Source organism: Neovison vison, chromosome 7 (assembly GCF_020171115.1).
Source record: "Neovison vison isolate M4711 chromosome 7, ASM_NN_V1, whole genome shotgun sequence".
Classification (NCBI taxonomy): Eukaryota; Metazoa; Chordata; class Mammalia; order Carnivora; family Mustelidae; genus Neogale; species Neogale vison.
Genome location: NC_058097.1, coordinates 119,584,920 through 119,603,156, shown reverse-complemented (window position 1 = coordinate 119,603,156; position 18,237 = coordinate 119,584,920). Strand labels below are relative to the sequence as shown.

The 18,237-nt window shown below is 42.0% G+C and overlaps 1 pseudogene; it reads left to right on the top strand.

The window, feature by feature from the left end:
• Positions 1 to 15,275: 15,275 nt before the first annotated feature.
• Positions 15,276 to 16,097, top strand: LOC122912443 (annotated as a pseudogene).
• Positions 16,098 to 18,237: the final 2,140 nt, after the last annotated feature.

Here is an 18,237-nt window from a genome sequence, read left to right as displayed (position 1 = left end):
GACAGCCTCCTTTTATCATTCAAACGTTGGTTCAAATATAACCCTTAGAGTAAGCTTTCTTTATTCCCAGTCTTGGTAAGTTACCCATCCCAGGTCTCTCTATCATATCTCCCAAGTACTCATCATAGTAATTTCTTTGTTTTTTTATTTATCAATTTACTGTCACTCTATCTTCAGTTGCAAGATCCATGAAAAAGGGGCTGTGTCTGTGTTGTTTACTGTTGAATACCCAGCACCTAACACTTGGCCCTTGGAGTATGGGAATGCCTAACATAATGTGGTTTCCTATGAATGTTTGTGGAATGAGAAAATGATGGCTTTTTTTTTTTTAATCAAAAATCCAGGGACACCTGGGTGGCTCAGTTGGTTAAGCGGCTGCCTTCGGCTCAGGTCATGATCCCAGTGTCCTGGGATGGAGTCCCACATCGGGCTCCTTGCTCTGTGGGGAGCTTGTTTCTCCCTCTGACTCTGCCTGCCACTCTGTCTGCCTGTGCTCTCTCTCTCTCTGACAAATAAATAAATAAAATCTTTTTAAAAAAATCCAAACATCAAAATTTTTCCTCAAGGCAACACTGGACAGTTAAAAACACAGAAACAGAATTTAATAAGTTTAGAATTAGATAATAAACTCTGTGAAAGGAGCTCCCATTGCTCCTGCTAACCATATACACCAGGGCTTAGAGTAAAGCTTGGCACATAACTGGTACTCAGTATTTACAGAGGTTGGTGCATTTCTGAGTGAAAGGACTGGCTCAAGCAGGGTGGAGCCAGGCAAGCTGTTCTCTCTGAGCTGAAGGCTCTGAGGGAAGGCTGGGTTGGACAGGAACTTTACAGTCCTTGCCTGGCATGCATCCCTTCTAGAAAAGATTCTTGGGAAACTGGAGGTCATCTCTGCTCAGTTATGGCTGAATTTGAGAATGATTCTCTTCCAAACCCATTGCTCTCTTCCTAAGTGCCTCTCACCATGAAGCTCCTTAAGTGTATATTTGGGAGTTTATCATCCAAGCATACTTTTTTGGTCTGTTTCTAACCATAATTCCTCATTTTAAAAAATGGGGGCTCTGGAATAGATCTTTAAATTCCCTTCAGAGCCAACATTTGATGGGTTTAAGTGAAAATGTGTTCCACCTGGAACCAAGGGGTGTTCGGGTCAAGTCTTTAAAGAAAACAATTCAAACTTAACTAGAAGGACATCCAGAGTTGGTTATAGAAGCTCCTTCACAGCAGGTGTCCCAGGTAATGAGGCCCTCACTCACCTGACCCCAATGTAGTACGAAACAGCATGAGACAATTATGAAGCCCATATCCTGTCCCCTCCAGGGCTTGGCATCTTGGTTCCTGGAACTTCTCCACTCTAAGCAGAGATACTATTAAAGAATGTTTTAAATTGAGGAATGAGAAACATTCTCCACATGAGTTTTTAAAGTCCACATGTGAGACTCAGAGTCACCTGGGGGTGCTTGTTAAAAATGTAGTCTTCGGCTGACTTCCAGCACTCTGACTCAGTGGATCTGTACTTTCAGAGATTCCAGTTGATTCTGGTACACATTTGTTGTGGAAAACTACCCACAACCTGGTGTGAAGAAACGTGCACTCTGCAGGGACAAGGCCAGACACAGGTTCGGGGCCCTCCCCTCCCTAGCTTCCTGTGGTTGTGTGAGATGCAGAGGGTCCCAGCAGCCTCTTCACAGGTCAGCTCCAGGCCAGCAGGCTCAACAATCCCTTCAGTCATCTGATAGGCCTGTATGCACAAGGCCAAACTGTTGGACACTTCGAGAGAACAAGGATACTCGTGTCCAGACATATAGAGTAAGTAAACCCCACCTCTGATGGGAGCAAGTTCTTTGTAGATCAGTAAATACAAGTGGATTATCTTAAGGCTATCGAAATTCTAGGAAAAAAACATGTGTTATTTATTTATTTATTTATTTATTTATTTAATCGATCATCTCTTGCTCCCCTGTTAAGCTGATTGAAAGAACTTGAATAGGAAGCTTGATTCTGCATGAATGATATTTTCTTCGGATCTTCTGAAAATACTCGTGTTGTTCTATTCCTGCTTTCTAGATGGGATGGCAGGGAACATCAAGCTCTTTTACAAAGTCTCTCATCTACCATCACATATAAACCTACAAAACTAAAATTCATGGAGCATTTGTCCCCAGAGTGGAGAATCTGACAAATACAGAGAGTCGTTGGAGTCACATTTTCCAATGGCAGCCATCCTACTCTTTCCTGCCATGCAGATAACCAACAACCAACAGTAATATTGAAAACACTACCCTGAGGTAGGAGCAGGGGGGGAAGGGATGTGGCCAGAATTCACACAGGGTTATTCACTAGGGGGTCAAAGAAATGATTCACCCACCCAGAAACAACAACCAGGGGGTCCCTCTCAGACCTGCACCTATATCCCTCCCAGAACCCTCCCCATACCCATACACAGCACCCTACCCTAAGGGATCTGTCTGAAGCAGATAGGAGAAGGCAGCTTTCACAGAACTTCTGTGCCTGTGAAGAAAGCCTGTGAAGAGCCTGTGAAGAAAAGAATCAAAGGCTCAGGGCTTTTGTCTTCATTATGTGCCTACATTTGCTCTCTCCCATTGTGATTCCACCTTCAGCCCATAAAAAATAAAAAGCTGGAAAATTAGAGATTAGAGCAAGAAGACTCCTTCCCATCATGGCCCTTCCCACAAAAGCACCAAGGCATCTCTGGATAGCACCCAGGAGCGTAGTCTAGTATTGGGTATTGAATTGACTCAAGAAGTAACATTCTTTGGTGCTAGATTCAGGTAGCTCTGGAGACTCAAAAAAAAAAGGGGGGGAGGGGTCCAACCGAAAAGTACTGATGCCCATTACCTTATGCCCAAACTGTAAGCACAAGGTCATGAGCATTTTAGGCTTTGAAGAGAGAGCAAGGAAGACATGATACTGAGATGGCCAGCGGTCAGTGACAGGCAAGGGAGACACCAAAACCAGAATGTTTTGGCCCCAGTCGTATTGCTGAGCGCAATCAAGGCAACCGCTCTATTGGATCACAAAGAAGAGGCTAGAAGACTTCTCTCATGTAAACAGGAGAAGCATTTATTATTGGCAAGGTAATCCTTTACTTGCTGAGTTCCAGAAGCCTTTACTACCCATCAGTGAGCCCAAATCTCTAGAATTCTCAAGTCAGAAAGGACCCAACAGGTGTGAGGACGAAGGGCCTATGGCTCATGGGAAGAGAAAACACAAAGGAGAGACCTGGGGCCGATGGTGCACTGGAGGTGTAGACCCCCTGGAAAGTCATGAGCTTCTCCTCAGCCTTGCAGCTAGCTAGCTGCCTGTTACCATGCAAAAAACTGGTGCCAGGTTTGTCAGAGCTAATGATTTTTCAACATAAGCCCCAAATTCCGATTTTTATGTGAAATTTCCCAATTTTAAGATGTTGGAAACATTATTCAATGTTATTTAAAATACTGCATGGGCCAAACAAAACCCATCTGGATCTAGGGGAAGGGCGGGTTCAGGCTGTGGGCCTCCAGCTAATAACTTCTGATAGGTATCATTTATTTCATAGCCAATAATGGTAATAGCTAATAAAAATTGGGTGCTTCACACTCATGATTACATTTAGTCTTCACAGCTGAGAAAGTTAAGTTTACAGAGAACAATAACTACACGGTTGCATAGCTACATGCACAAGAGAGCCAGGATTCAAATCCAGGACTGCCTGACACCAAGTGCTAAACTCTCAGCCATGAAACGATATTGCAATTCCAGAAGCAAACTGTAGTTGCCCCTAAACTCACTCATCCCAAGGCATGGCACTCTGAAACTGACAACTGTTATTTGAATCACTTAGTGTTTGTGGGAGGATAAGAACAGGAAAGGCTTACAGAAGAGAAGCCATAACCCCTGCCAACACACAATGGCAGGAAAGTTCTACTGAATGGAAGTTATACTTTCATTCTCCATAGTGCAAGAATCCCTTCCAGGCCCCACGGGATGAGTGTTCTAGCCCCTTGCTACTCAGAGGGTAATCAGTGGATCAGCAGCGTTGGCATTCCCTAGAAGCTTGTCAGAAAGGTCAACTTCAGCCCCTCCCAGAGCAACATTTATTGAATGGACCACTTCACAACATAATCAGCTGACTTTTATGCAGGCAGAGGCTTGAGAAGCCTTTAATGGGCCCCACTGGCCCCTCTTGGTGGTGTTCTCCAGTTCACTTGGGCCTCCCATAGTTCCTAACCATACTCTACATCAGATGGCAAACTCCCTAAAGACAGAGGCTCCAATTTCCATTTCTTTTTTTGCCTCCTCTTGGGCATGGCATGCAGTCAGTTGGGCCCCATCGACCCAGCTGCAGGTAAGGAAGGTGGGGTGGTTCATAAAGCGCACAGCAGAAGAAATCCCTCCCTAAAACCACAAACATGCACATTAGCTCAGGCTTTCAGATGGGTGGCAGGCCATTGAGAATGTGAGAATAATGCGTATCACACTTCAGATTCCCCAAATATTATCCTGCTGCCCTAGGGATATAAGCGGTACTGGCACCAAAAAGAGTGAATATATCCTATTGGCAAAAAAAGATGGTTGCAGGCTCATTGATTCTCAACATTGTCTTCCATGAAAGAAAACCGAGTTTCCGTTTGAGTAGGAGTCTTTGAGTTCTCATACAGCCGTTGCTGGCAGAAACCCTCACAAAATTCTTTGAGCGTAGATGTGAACCTGGAACTAGGTTGCTGGTGCTTAGCTGCTTACTCTTACCTTGGCTGGAATGTCACACAGCAGGATGCCTGGACCTCTAATCTCTTATAGTTAGAGCTTATTCTTTGCTCGATGGCACATGAGTCCTTTCCAGAAAATGGGGCCAACTCCTGTTCTAACTCTTCTGCCGTTGCTGCTAAATTTTCAACTGTCCCTATATGCTGGTTAGCCTCAGAGGAGAAACAGCATGGGAGTGCAGAGGACAGACAGGCCAGTCAGCTCATATGCCTGCTTATACCAACATACCCTTTCCTGCTTTCCCAAAATATAAGGCCTCCCCAGTGATCATGCCTTGCAGGAAAATTCTCACTGTCCCTAAGGCAACCCAAATTCTTTAAACACGTATGTCACCCCAACTCCTTCTACAGCCCTCACCTGCCTCAGAGACCATAATCACTCAAGGAAAAATAAAGTAAAATTTCCCAACACCCTCCTCCTCCTCCCCACGGACCAGCTTTGTGCACACGTGCAGCTGGAAAGCAGCTCCTGGCTCTAAACCACCGAGGCTTTCCATTCCAGTGAAACTGTGATGTTGCCATGGAAACAACCAGTGAGGTGTTTCTCTGGCTGTGACCCAGGCTGAGGACCCGAGGCCCACGTTACAGACACCCTCATCGGCTGGCATCGCAGGAGCCCTATGGCACCCCCCAACCCAGGGCAGCTCCCAGGACATCCATGGTGCTTTGGTAGCCCTGCATGTGTAGGTGCATGGGCTCACATGTTTTCTTTTCAGCCCAGCCCCTCTCGGTACACAAAAGGCACATTCTTGGGGGGAGGGGGGAAGAACGAAAAAAAAAGGAAGAAAGAAAAGAAAAAGAAAAAATGTATTTTTTTTCCTGCATTCCAGCTGCCTGAGCTAAGCGGAGGAATGAATGGTTTGGGAAAAATCTCACACAGGAATAAATTTACAAGGGACAGCTGAGCGGATAAATTCAGTCCCCAAAGAGGGGCATTACGAGGCCTTTTGGCAGGAGACTTGCCCCTTGTGCAAAGCTGTCTAAAAAGAAAAACAGAGCAAGAGAGGGGAGCTTTCAAACCCACCCCAAAATAAACCTTTCAGAAATCCTTTTAACTCCCTCTAGCTGTTAGCATTTCAAGACAGGAGGAGGCCCATTAACAAAGGCAAATCAACCCTTTCTTGGTGGACTTCCCTCAGCTTGTCTGCAATTCAAGTCTCACTCCTCCCTTGCCCAGGTACATGGTTCAAGCTTACCCAGCTTTTCTGGCTTGACTTGTCCACATACGCAATGACAAACACGGAGTTTGGCCTAGCAAACAGCTAGGGATGTCTCCTGAGGTGGCCCCCTTGGCTAAAAAGTGGCCCAAACAGGATAGGGACAGACTGGACTGGGTGGGCCTGGGAGCTGGACGTAGGCACACCTGGTGGGGAGAGGGAAGCTCTATAGGAAAGGGTGGCTCTGTGACAGGCTGAGGGTGGCTGCCACCAATGCTGGAGGGGTCCAAATGGGACGTGTTTATTCCCTTGAGTGACCGCAGTTGTTTTCTACAAAGACTGGGTAAGATTAAGCCAGAATCAGTTTTGGACGTTTCCACTGAGGAGGGGTGTTAAACACTTGGCTCGCCCCTGCTTCTTTTTTTTTTTTTTTATGATTTTATTTATTTGACAGAGACACAGCAAGAGAAGGAACACAAACAGGGGAGTAGGAGAGGGAGAAGCAGGCCCCTGCAGAACAGGGAGCCCCACATGGGGCTCAATCCCAGGACCGGACCACAGGATCATGACTTGGGCTGAAGGCAGACGCCTAACAACTGAGCCACCCAGGCGCCCAGCCCCTGCTTCTTTACCACTTCCTTGACTCACCACAACTAGTGGCTGGTTACTAGAATTAGGAAAAGTCCCCTTCGTTATTTTGAGGTCTGAACTCAGTTAACCCATGTCTTCTCCCTTTTCTCTGGAAACCAAATCCTAGACCCTTTATAGCTGGCAATGACCTTCTTGTTCCTCATCATAGCTTTTCCCAGGCTCTTTCACCCCCAGGAGAGCCTGAGACTCTAAGCCCAGCCGGACGGGCTCCCCTGGGAAAGCCGAGCTGTTGACCGTCACCAAACATGTCCACGTTGCATGCCTTGAGCAGTGTGGAGCTCAAGTTACACTGCTCCTTATCCACTCGTATTCTAATTTCTGAAGTCACTGGGGGTCAGGGCCTGGTCAGCATTTGGCACTGTCCTGCTGTGCATGCGCACACAGAGACATAGAAAGACATATATGCAATGATTAATCCCTGCCCCTAGTGAGCTCCAAACTCTGACTAGACAATAATTACCAGTTGCTGGGTACTGGGTATGTTCCAGGCCCTGAGCTTTTGACTAAGCATTTCATTGTGTTAGGTATTTTATTTGCATTCAAAATGCAGGCTTTCCCTGCTAGCTGAAAGTGGAGTTCCTACAAAACCTTTCATAAGCTGAAATGGCGTAAAGCAAAGAATCAATATTATTTTGAAAAAATGAAAATGCTCTTCAGATTTCTTTCAGTTAGCAAAAACAGCTACTAATGCAGGTCTTTTGTAGAAGCAAAGTAGCATAAGGTGAACTTTTGGGTAGCAGGGGAATGGGTAGTGTTCAAATGCTCAGAGGAGTCTGACTAATGGGAGGTGAATCCTGGTCCACCTCTTATCAGCTGTGCATCCTTGATCATTAACCTCTCAGAGTCTCATTCTCCTCATTTGTGAAACAGATTATAGTATCTACTTTGTAAGACTGTTGTAAGAATTGAATGAAACCATGTTTGTAAAGCTCTTAGGTCAGTGACAATCACATAGGGCTTGAAATGGTATTGATCAGAGCGTGCTCAAAAGGCATGATTGAGTTTTGGTTGGTGAAGACCGTGGAGGTGCTGGAAACAGCATGCCCAAGAGCACAGAAGCTCTGCCCCACTTCCCACATGTCTTATCTCATGCATCTCATCCATTTGGCTGTTCCTGATTTGAAGAAACACTTCCTTTACCCACAATAGAGTAAACCAGTTACCCTTTATGTGAAAATCCTACAAGGTTCTCAGCCAAAACAGCAACAGCACTTGTTCATTGTTCAATCCTTGCTTGTTAAACATGGAGTAGAATGCGTCCTACTACAAGAGTGAAAAGACACAGGGGAGCTCTAGAGGGTCCTACCTCTTCAAAGGAAGAATGCTTCACCAGTTTCTTGCTTTTGTCTATGTCCTTTGAATCATATGTAAATAGAAATTGGGTGAGGTCTACCATGCATATTCAGTGATTTAGCAATTAAATGCTTTGCCTTAATAGGAAAGGAAAAGGGAGCACCTGGGTAGCTGAGCCAGTTAAGCATCTGCCTTTGGCTCAGGTCATGATTGCAGGGTCCTGAGTTGGGGCCCCCCATCATACCTGTTTGGTGAGAAATCTGCTTCTCCTTTTCCCTCTGCCCCTGCCCCCTGCTCATGTGCTCTCTACTGCTCTCTCTCTTGCTCTATCTTAAGTAAATAAAATCTTTAAAAAATAAGGAAAAATAGGAATATTTTAATGGATATCTATGTAAAAACATACTTATATTCATACACATACTTATATTTGCAAAAGTCAACTGAAAGAAGAGTCCAGACACTAATGACAATGGTTAGTTAAAGAAAGTGGGTTGAATACCCAAAGAACAAATAATCCATTCAAGAAATGGGCAGAAGACATCAACAGACATTTCTGCAAAGACATCCAAATGGCCAACAGACACATGAAAAAGTGCTCGACGTCACTTGGCATCAGAGAAATACAAATCAAAACCGCAGTGAGATACCACCTCACACCCGTCAGAATGGTTAAAATTAACAAGTCAGGGAAAGACAGATGTTGGCAAGGATGCAGAGAAAGGGGAACCCTACACTGTTGGTGGGAATGCAAGCTGGTGCAACCACTCTGGAAAACAGTATGGAGGTTCTTCAAAAACTTGAAAATAGAGCTTCCCTACGACCCAGCAATCGCACTACTGGGTATTTACCCTAAAGATATAAATGTAGTGATTTGAAGGGGCACATGCACCCCAATGGTTATAGCAGCAATGTCCACAATAGCCAAACTATGGAAAGAACCTAGATGTCCATCAACAGCTGAAAGGATAAAGAAGATATGGTGTATATATATATATATATATATATACACCACACACACACACACACACACACACACACACACAAAATGGAATACTATGCAGTCATCAAAAGAAACGAAATCTTGCCATTTGCAGCAACATGGATGGAACTAGAAGGAATTAAGCTAAGTGAAATAAGTCAATCAGAGAAAGACAATTATCATATGATCTCTCTGATATGAGGAATTTGAGAGGTAGGTCATGGGGAGTAGGGAGGGGAAAAATGAAACAAGATGAGATTGGGAGAGAGACAAACCATAAGAGACTCTTAATCTCATGAAATAAACTGAAGGTTGCTGGTGGGTAGGGGGCAGGGATAGGGTAGCTGGGTTATGAACATTGGGGAGGGTATGTGCTATGGTGAGTGCTGTGAAATGTGTAAGTCTGATGATTCACAGACCTGTACCCTTGGGGCAAATAATACATTATATGTTAATTTTAAATATAGTGTTAAAAAAAAAAAAGTGGGTTGAAAAAGTTTTGGATAAAACTGAAATCTTCTGAGTGTATGTTTTGCAGTATTTTGTATTTCAATTAAGTAAATGTTTTACATATAAAAACCATAGTTAAAGCAAACAGGAAAAGAAAACAAGCCAAAAAATCAAACATAAAAAATACAAAATAATCCAACTGCACAGCCTATTCAAATGATAAAAGAAATAGTAATGATCAATAGTTTTTATGTTATTAGCAATATTGACAATGCAATTTGAAACTTTTATAAAAATTGTAGGAAGAAACCTCTGTACTGATGTTTAAGAAACAATGTTCTAACTAGAAGAGATACAATTATAGAATGAAAGAAACCAAGGAAAACTGTAACATTAAATATGGAAAGGAAAAAGTAACATTATTTATTAATAATAATTTTAAGTCCCAATGGCTGCCCCAACCACCACAGCCTGCCAGTGGTGCTGGGCTTGGACTGTCATATCAGACAATAACATCTCTCTCTCTCTCTCTCTTTTATTTTAAAAGATTTTATTCATTTGTTTGACAGAGAAAGCACGAGTGGTGGGGAAGGAGAAGCCAGCTCCCCGCTGAGCAAGGAGCCCAATGCAGAGCTCAATCCCAGGACTCTGGGATTATGACCTGAGCTGAAGACAGATGCCTAACTGACTGAGCCAGTACCCAGGTACTCCCTGAAGATAACATCTTTGTGTCACCAGCCCTTCCTAGCCACTAACCCTCAAAACCAGGTGTCGTCTTCCCCCAGCCAGAAAGGAACCTGGGAGAAGATTTCTGGGCTGCTTAGAACCTGTAGAATTGTCTTGGAGGGACCATTCAGTTGTGGTTCTAAAATGTTTCCTTTGGGTGACATTTGAATAACCCAAGTCTGTCCCCTTCTTTTTTCTTCTACTGGCTCCCTTAAGAGTCAAGAAATTATAGTGAAGGGACGTCTGGGTGGCTCAGTTGGTTAAGCAGCTGCCTTCAGCTCAGGTCATGATCCTAGCGTCCTGGGATTGAGTCCCACATCGGGCTCTTTGCTCAGCAGGGGGCCTGCTTCTCCCTCTGCCTCTGCCTGCCTCTCTGTCTGCCTGTGCTTGCTCGCTCTCCCTCTCTCTCTGACAAATAAATAAATAAAATCTTTAAAAAAAAAAAAAAAAGAAAAGAAATTATAGTGAAATCAAGAAAATGCATAAAGAGTCTAACCTTGGGCGCCTGGGTGGCTCAGTGGGTTAAGCCGCTGCCTTCGGCTCAGGTCATGATCTCAGGGTCCTGGGATCGAGTCCCGCATCGGGCTCTCTGCTCAGCAGGGAGCCTGCTTCCCTCTCTCTCTCTCTCTGCCTGCCTCTCCGTCTACTTGTGATTTCTCTCTGTCAAATAAATAAAATCTTTAAAAAAAAAAAAAAAGAGTCTAACCTTGCCTCTTTCGAAACTTTTCTCCTTTGAACTTGTATCCTTGAATAGGTCATCCTTGTTTTCTGAGTCTCAGTTTCCTAATTTGTAAAACTGGTGTACCATAATGCCCATCTTGCTAAAATTTAGAGATAATGTGTATAACATACTTAGTGTATATATTCTATAAATGGTTAGTATTATCCTTATTATTTTCATTGGCATTTAAAAATGTTTCATGAGTTGCAAAACTTCATGTAAATGTCAAGTGTCATTAATTATGCTTCAGTATTATCAGAAATCGTACATGACACCTCTGGTACTGTGTAAAGAAATCACACAGACCCTGGTTCTGCCTCAGTGTGGCAGCAAGTACAATGTATGGGCAGGATCCACAGTCTGCAGAAGAAAATCATCCAGCAGATATCTGAATTCACATTAGGCCTTGCCATTTAGGGGCATAGGCTGGGGTATAGTCATCATTGGGATGGAGATCGAAGGAATAGCCTTAAGCATGTTCCTTTCCTACAATGAATAGCAGTTAATAAAATCCTTTTGGAGTAACACAAACATTGGCCATTCAGTAGTAGGTGGAGAAAGTGGAAGTGGCTGGGATTGTTTTTGGTGTTCTGTGATCACACCACAGGCTACAATGTGTTTTTAATAAGGAATTATTAATAAATGGACAATAACTGCTTATTAAGCCTAAATTAAGTGCATGTTTGAGAAAATAAAGCACTATTGAAGAGGGAATTCACTGATATTTTCTTATTATAAGCTATTACTTTTGAAATGTCAGAGCTCCATTCTGTCCAGGAGATCTTGGCTTTCAGAGGAACTCAAAGTCCAAGCAAGAGATTAATCTATCTGAAGAGAGAATTATGGCCTTTCTGAAGGGTGTGGGTAATGGTCACAAGAGCGATAATAACCAGCTAGAAATCTCATTCTCAGTTGGGCCAAAAGAAAAGGACATCCTGGAGAGGTTTTGCATCCAAGCCGAACATTGTGATCATTAACATCTATTGTAAGCTTCCAAATGTTTGCCAGGATGACACCAGGTAATTTACAAACATCACCTTGTTTATTTCTGGTGACAGTTCTCTGAAGTAGTTATTATTAGTGTCACCTACAAAAGACCACTGCTCAGAGAGATTCAGAAACATGCCTAACATTGCATAGCTGGGATGTAGTAGAATGAGAATTCCAACCAGGTCTGGCTGCCTGGCTCCAGAGCTGACACCCCAGGCTGACGGTGGCTGTCCCTATGACATCACTGTATAGTGCTCATTCTTGTTTTCAGGGTGTGTCCTCCAATCCCTCTTCCCAACTTCTTCCTCAGTAACAGAACCCCACAAAGGTTAGGTGAACATGTTGCTACTGAAAGTAAAGACACATTTCCCAGTCTCTCTGCAGCTACATCAGGCCATATGACTAAGTATTGGGCAGCAGGAAAGAAGTCTGAAGCAATGTGTTTAATTTCTGGAAATTATCCTTAAAGGGAAGAGATGGGTCTTTCCCCTCCCCTTTGCTCCCTTTCCTTTTCCAGCTGCTTAGAATGCAGATATGATGACAAAAGTTGGAGCCACCACCTTGGGCAACAAGACAGAAACTGCTTATTGAAGATGGCAGATGAGTCACATAGGAGTTTGGTCACTGACAATTATGGAGCCACAGTAACAACCCACAATAACAACAATGCTGGCTCTCCAGCATTTAATGAGCAGGTTGGATAAACCTTAATGTACTGATTTGGGGTTTTCTGTCACTGAGCTGGATAGAATCCTATCTAATTGCACTGGATATCTCCCCTATCTCTTCCTACTTAGTCATTGTTCTTTTCTGAATTATCTTCTTTTCCTCCCATATATTTCATCTAAATGGATTCAAATTACACATGTATCATGTTAAACAAATCACCAAAGGGGTAGAAGGACAGCCTAGGACCTCTGAAGAAGGCAGGTGGTGAGTTGGAGCTAAGGACTGGGCTCTTAGAGGCAATGTCCTTGGGCTTGGTCATCCAAGAGAGATTAGTTCAAACCCAGTTCTTCCTGCTCAGTTAGACTCCCTGCCCATTTATGAGGCACAATATAAATCTTGCCAACAAAATCTTTCCAAGAAAATAAATTCAAGTCATTCTGCTTCTCTGATTTCTCTCCTGCCATCATTCCCAGAAAGATGTACATGATGTGGCTGTCATGAAATATCTGTCTCTAAATCACCCAGAAGTGCCAGGTTCCAAGCAGGACCAGGCCAGACTAGACTGGACTTTCCCCTCCTGTGTGTGTCATCCTTGTTTATCTTCCAGGACATGTCCATCTGAGTATGGCTGCAAAGAGAAATTGTTCTTACATCTCCCATGGGAGTGGTTCAAAGAGTTCCAGCATTGATGAGCCCTAAAATTTCCCTGAATCATTGACTCTTAAAGCTGGAGAAACTACAGAAGTCACTTTGTCCAGAAGGATGATAATCTTACAGTTGGAGGAAGCAACCTAGCCAAGGCCAAATAGTTTGTTACTAGAGAATTGAGACCACTAATAATAATAATAATAATAATAATAATAATAATGAGAGAAACATTTAATCAGCTCTTGCTATGTGCCAAACCCTTTGCTAAGCACTTAAGATGGACTATATGATTTAATTCTCACAACAACCCAATGAGATATGTACCCAATCCAAAGTTTCAGAGAAATTTAATAACTTTTCTGGTATTACAAGATGATAGGCTTTTGAATTAGGATTCAAACCTGAGTGTGTTTGTTGCTTTAGCCTGAGCTCTGCTCTTTTTATAGCATCATGCTACCAATTCATTACTTGTTAAAGCAAGGCAATGTCACAATCTCCTTCTTCACAATTGAGCCAATCTAGACACCCTGTAGTCTCACAGAGTTGTTGTCATCAAGCTTATTCACACAGGGTGTTGTCCTTGGGATACCCAATGACCTTGACACAGATAGTCCCTCTGTGGAAGTCTAAAATCCGTATCTGCAGAAAGGCTGGGCTTCACATCTATCCACAGACACCAACCTAAGCAACCACTTTTAAGGTTCAGGCAAAAACCTGATGCCAGGATCTTCTCTGCTCTTCACCCCCTCACTAGCTTATTCAGTCCTTCAAGAAGTATTTATTTGGCCAAATAAAACTATGTTCAACATTAGGGATAAAGGCTGAACAAAAGAGATCTGGTGCCTGACTTTAAGGAACATTGCAGAGGGAGAGATAAATAATAAATGCATAATTTTCACAAATATTTAGTGGCAATTGTGATTAAAACCACAAGGGAAAAGTTCACACAAGTGTATAAAAGCAGCATATGTGGCAAGCAAGTGGGATGTGAGAAGCCTCTGAGATGGATGGAAACTTGGTAAATTCTAAAGCCTGAAAGAAGCCAAGGTGCTGAAGACTTGAGTAGGAGTCAGACCATTTAAGACCTAAGAGACCATGTTAGAATATTGGACTTGATCCCAGGAGTAAGGATGAGCCACAGGAGAGTTTTACACATACAAATGATAGAGTCTGATTTGCTTTTATAAATATTTTAGCTGTTAAGTGCAAAAGACATCGATTGGAATGGAGGCAGAGAAACCTGTCAAGCTGTCAGAGTCACTCAAATGAGGGGTGCTGAATTTGCCCAAAAGAGCGAGCAGAGGAGAGAGACAAGTAGAGGCATTGGGGTAGTAGGTAAAATTGACAGGCCCTGCATGTGAAGGGAGGGAAGAGCTCAGAAGAGCAGCCTTATCTAGAGACATAGGTTTGGGGGGTGTCATCCTGTAGATGGTATTTGAAGCCATAGAAGTGGGTGAGATCTCCCAAAGAAGGGTAGTGGGAGAATAAAAAGTGGTTAGGATCAAAACCTGAGAACTTCTAAAATTAAAGATCAGGCAGAAGAAAAAGATCCATCAAAGGAGACTAAGAGAATAAATATCCAGAGAAGCAGGAAACCAGCTAGGAGTGTGTGGCATCACAAAGGCAACAGAATGTTCCAAGAAGGAGAGATTGGTCAGTGGTGTGAACATGCCATAGTGGACAAGAAAGATGAAAAATCTTTTTTCATCTTTGAAACTTCCAGGTTGGTGACTACATGGAAATGCTGGGAAGATGGCTTGACAGGACAGGGAAGGGAATCTCCTCCCAACCCTTGCCCCATGCATCTCTTCCAATTCATTTGGCTGTTGCTCTATTCTTTATAATAAACCAGTAGGCCAGGCACTGGTCTGGAGACTTCTACCCAAAGCAGAAGTCCAAATACCAACATGTCAATACCATCTAGAAATTTGTCTATTTTAAATCACCTTTAAATCTATGACAGGAGTGTTCCTAAAATGTTGCTACTACAAGTTATTCAGGGATTGATTAAGGAGGATAAGTCTTACAGGGAAGAAGACATGTTTCTACAAAGATGGTTGAGCATGTCCCAGAGCCAAAAAGCTAAAGAGTAAATTTTGAATCAGATGAGGGTGATAATAATGATAATAATGATCATTTTATGAACATTAGTTTGTTAAAAGGAAACGAAATACATTTAGAAATTTTTAAGATTCAAAAAAATAAAAATGAGCGCTTTGGGAATTATGGCGGTGGTTGATACTCAATATAATCTGCTGGAATCTCTTGGGTTGACAGTTCCTGGATCCCCATTTTGAACAGTGAAAGCGTCCTGGATTACTTTTCAGAAAGAAGTAATCCTTTTTTTACCATAGGACATATAGTAATGAGGAGGTCAAAATGCAGAGGCTAACATTAGAACACTTATCAAATGGTTAGAGTGGAATACATCCTTTTACATGCTCAAGAGCCCACTCTTTTTATCCTTCAGAAGCAAAAGCGGCAGTCCCCACCCAAGTTATCCCACTGGTAGATTACCTCTTTATTAACCTCTTTAGAATTTTAATAATTTCTAGAAATTCTTGATTTCCTGAAGGCAAAAGGATCTATGAGAACAATGTCTAAATTCAATGTTTGTTACTACTTGCTATATCATTGCTGGAGTGATCCTTTAAGCACCAGACTTGGGGTCAGTTATAAACTCTAGGGGGCTTACTGCACTGCATGTGATGAACTTATAGCATCAATATCATCCTTCCAAAGGGTAATAGTGGCACTTCAAAGATCATGAAGAGCAAGATAAACTCAAACCTAAAGCCAAAAGGAAAGAAGAACCAAGCTCTAGCTTTCAGAGACAACATGTGGATGCTTTACTCCTAGACCTAAGACAGAAATTTCCACCCAAATTTGTGTAGCAAAAGTCCGGGAAAAAGCCTGTCCCAGTGGATCAAAGAAAGAGGCAGAACCTATACCAGAAACTATAAAATCTAATGAGAAGGAGACCACAAATAACATCCAACATTAGTGAGCACCAAAGGCCCCCTGAAAAATGAATGAGACTTCAGTGAGCAGTGGGTAGGAGAGAAGCTTGCAAGACACCGCTTGCCCATTATTGATGCCTCGTTACTGTGACAGGCTCTTGAACTTTAAAATTCTTTGTCACATCCCTTCCATTTGTATGAATGTGCTTGTTCTTTTAAAAAGGATGTAAGGATCCTCAGGCTTGTGATATGAATATTTTTTATGTATTTCTATAACATTTCCCCTATTGGACTTCAAGAGCCTCCTTACTCAAATGTATACTGCTGTATACATCTAAAAACAAAGGTATTTGTATTTTTAAAAAATAAAATCAAAAATTAAATCATTACAACTTGAGTTTATAGTTGAAGTATTTTTAAATATTTCTGTTAATTGAAGAATTTGAAAGAGACTTAGAGAAACTATTGTTTAAGAATTTACATTTTTGAATATTAGCTCCTGAGAATGATTTCATTACTAGAGAAACTTCACAGCTCTAGGACATATATAACAGCATTGGTTCTTATTTTTTAATCTGGTTGACATTACCTGGAAATGTATTATAAATTTTAAAATGTTATTTTCCTGATGTATCTGAATATATATCTTACTAAATGAGGGCTTTGCTTAAATGTCATTCTTGGGTAGGGATTAAAATAAATCCACTATGATACATTGCTGCTTCATGATCAAAGACTATACTATGTCATTATTTTAATGTGGTTACATTAAGCAAAATTTGAGGTAAAAAGCTTATAAATATTAACATCTTTATAATTTTAATAATTTCTAGAAATTCTTGATTTCCTGAAGGCAAAAGGATCTAATGAGAACCATGTCTAAATTCAGTGCTTGTTACTAAGTATGTGTTCTTTGTCTAATGCTTGTGATAGCATCAGCCACAGAGACTTTGAATAATTAGTCCAAAATGTGAATTGAACAGTCCAAAAAAAAAATAATGATGCCCATTGAATAGAGCACATATTACTGACTTTAGCAAAAACCATTTCAATAAAATGGTGAGGACTGAAGCCAAGTTGAAATGAAATCCAGAGTGAATCAAGAGAAGGGAGTGGAAATAACCATTTCTACAGACCCTTTTTCATTTTAGACTTACCCTGGATTAGCTCTGAATCGTAATCCTTTCAGGGTCAACCGAATTCTTGCTTCAGTCCCATAGGAAGAAGGTGTTAGAAGATTGGAACCAAATCTCCCTGGATCTAGTCCAGCCCCAAGACTAAGATAATGATTAAAGAAGTAAAATCACCAAATCTAAGTTTATATGAACTGGGTCAATATTTTTAAGAACCTTGCAACATTAAATTATATTATAAATTTTATATGTAGACTTGGGGAATGGTAATTTTCTAACAAGCTAAGAGTTGACTACAGGGTCAGAATAAATAGACATTATTTGACATTAAGAGATCTGGGACAAAGAGGTGTGAAAGAAGTCAAGTTGAGATTAGTGGGAGCAAAAAGTGTTAATAGAAGGACCTGCCAAAGAGAAGAAATAATCAAGTAGGAATAAAGTGGTCAAGGCTAGAGACTGAGGATCAGGACAGCTGATGATGCTTGACCAGATAAAGGCACCCAAGGTAGAATCACGGGGTGTGAGATTAAAGGGTATGAAAAATTCACATAAATGTTAGGTGGTAGGGCACCTGGGTGGCTCAGTCTGTTAAGCATCTGACTCTTGATTTCGGCTCAGTACATGATCTCAGGATCATGAGACTGAGCCCCACTTTGGGCTTCAAGGTCAGTGCCAAGTCTGCTTGAGATTCTCTCCCTCTCCAACTGACCCTCCTCCTGCTCATGCTTTCTCTCTCTCAAATAAAATTAATTAATTAAGCAAATGTTAGGTGGCTAGAGTGGGAGAAGTTACCACTGCTTCTAAGGTCTGGGCTTCTAACCATATGGATATGGGATACAGCCCCAATATTTCTTCCACCTGCCCTATGAAGTATCATTAGTCCCATTTTAAATAAGGCAACTTGTCTTAGATCACATAGCCAGTGAGTAGCAGACTCAGGATTCAGCCCCTGACGACCTGACCCAGGACTCACAACAATACTCACTCATGGTAATACGTGAGCCCAGACAACTTTCCTCTCCTCCTGCTGATGTACTATCATTTATAAATAGAGGTTTCGTTGCTCTAGGCCTTCTACTTTTCTTTTTTCTTTT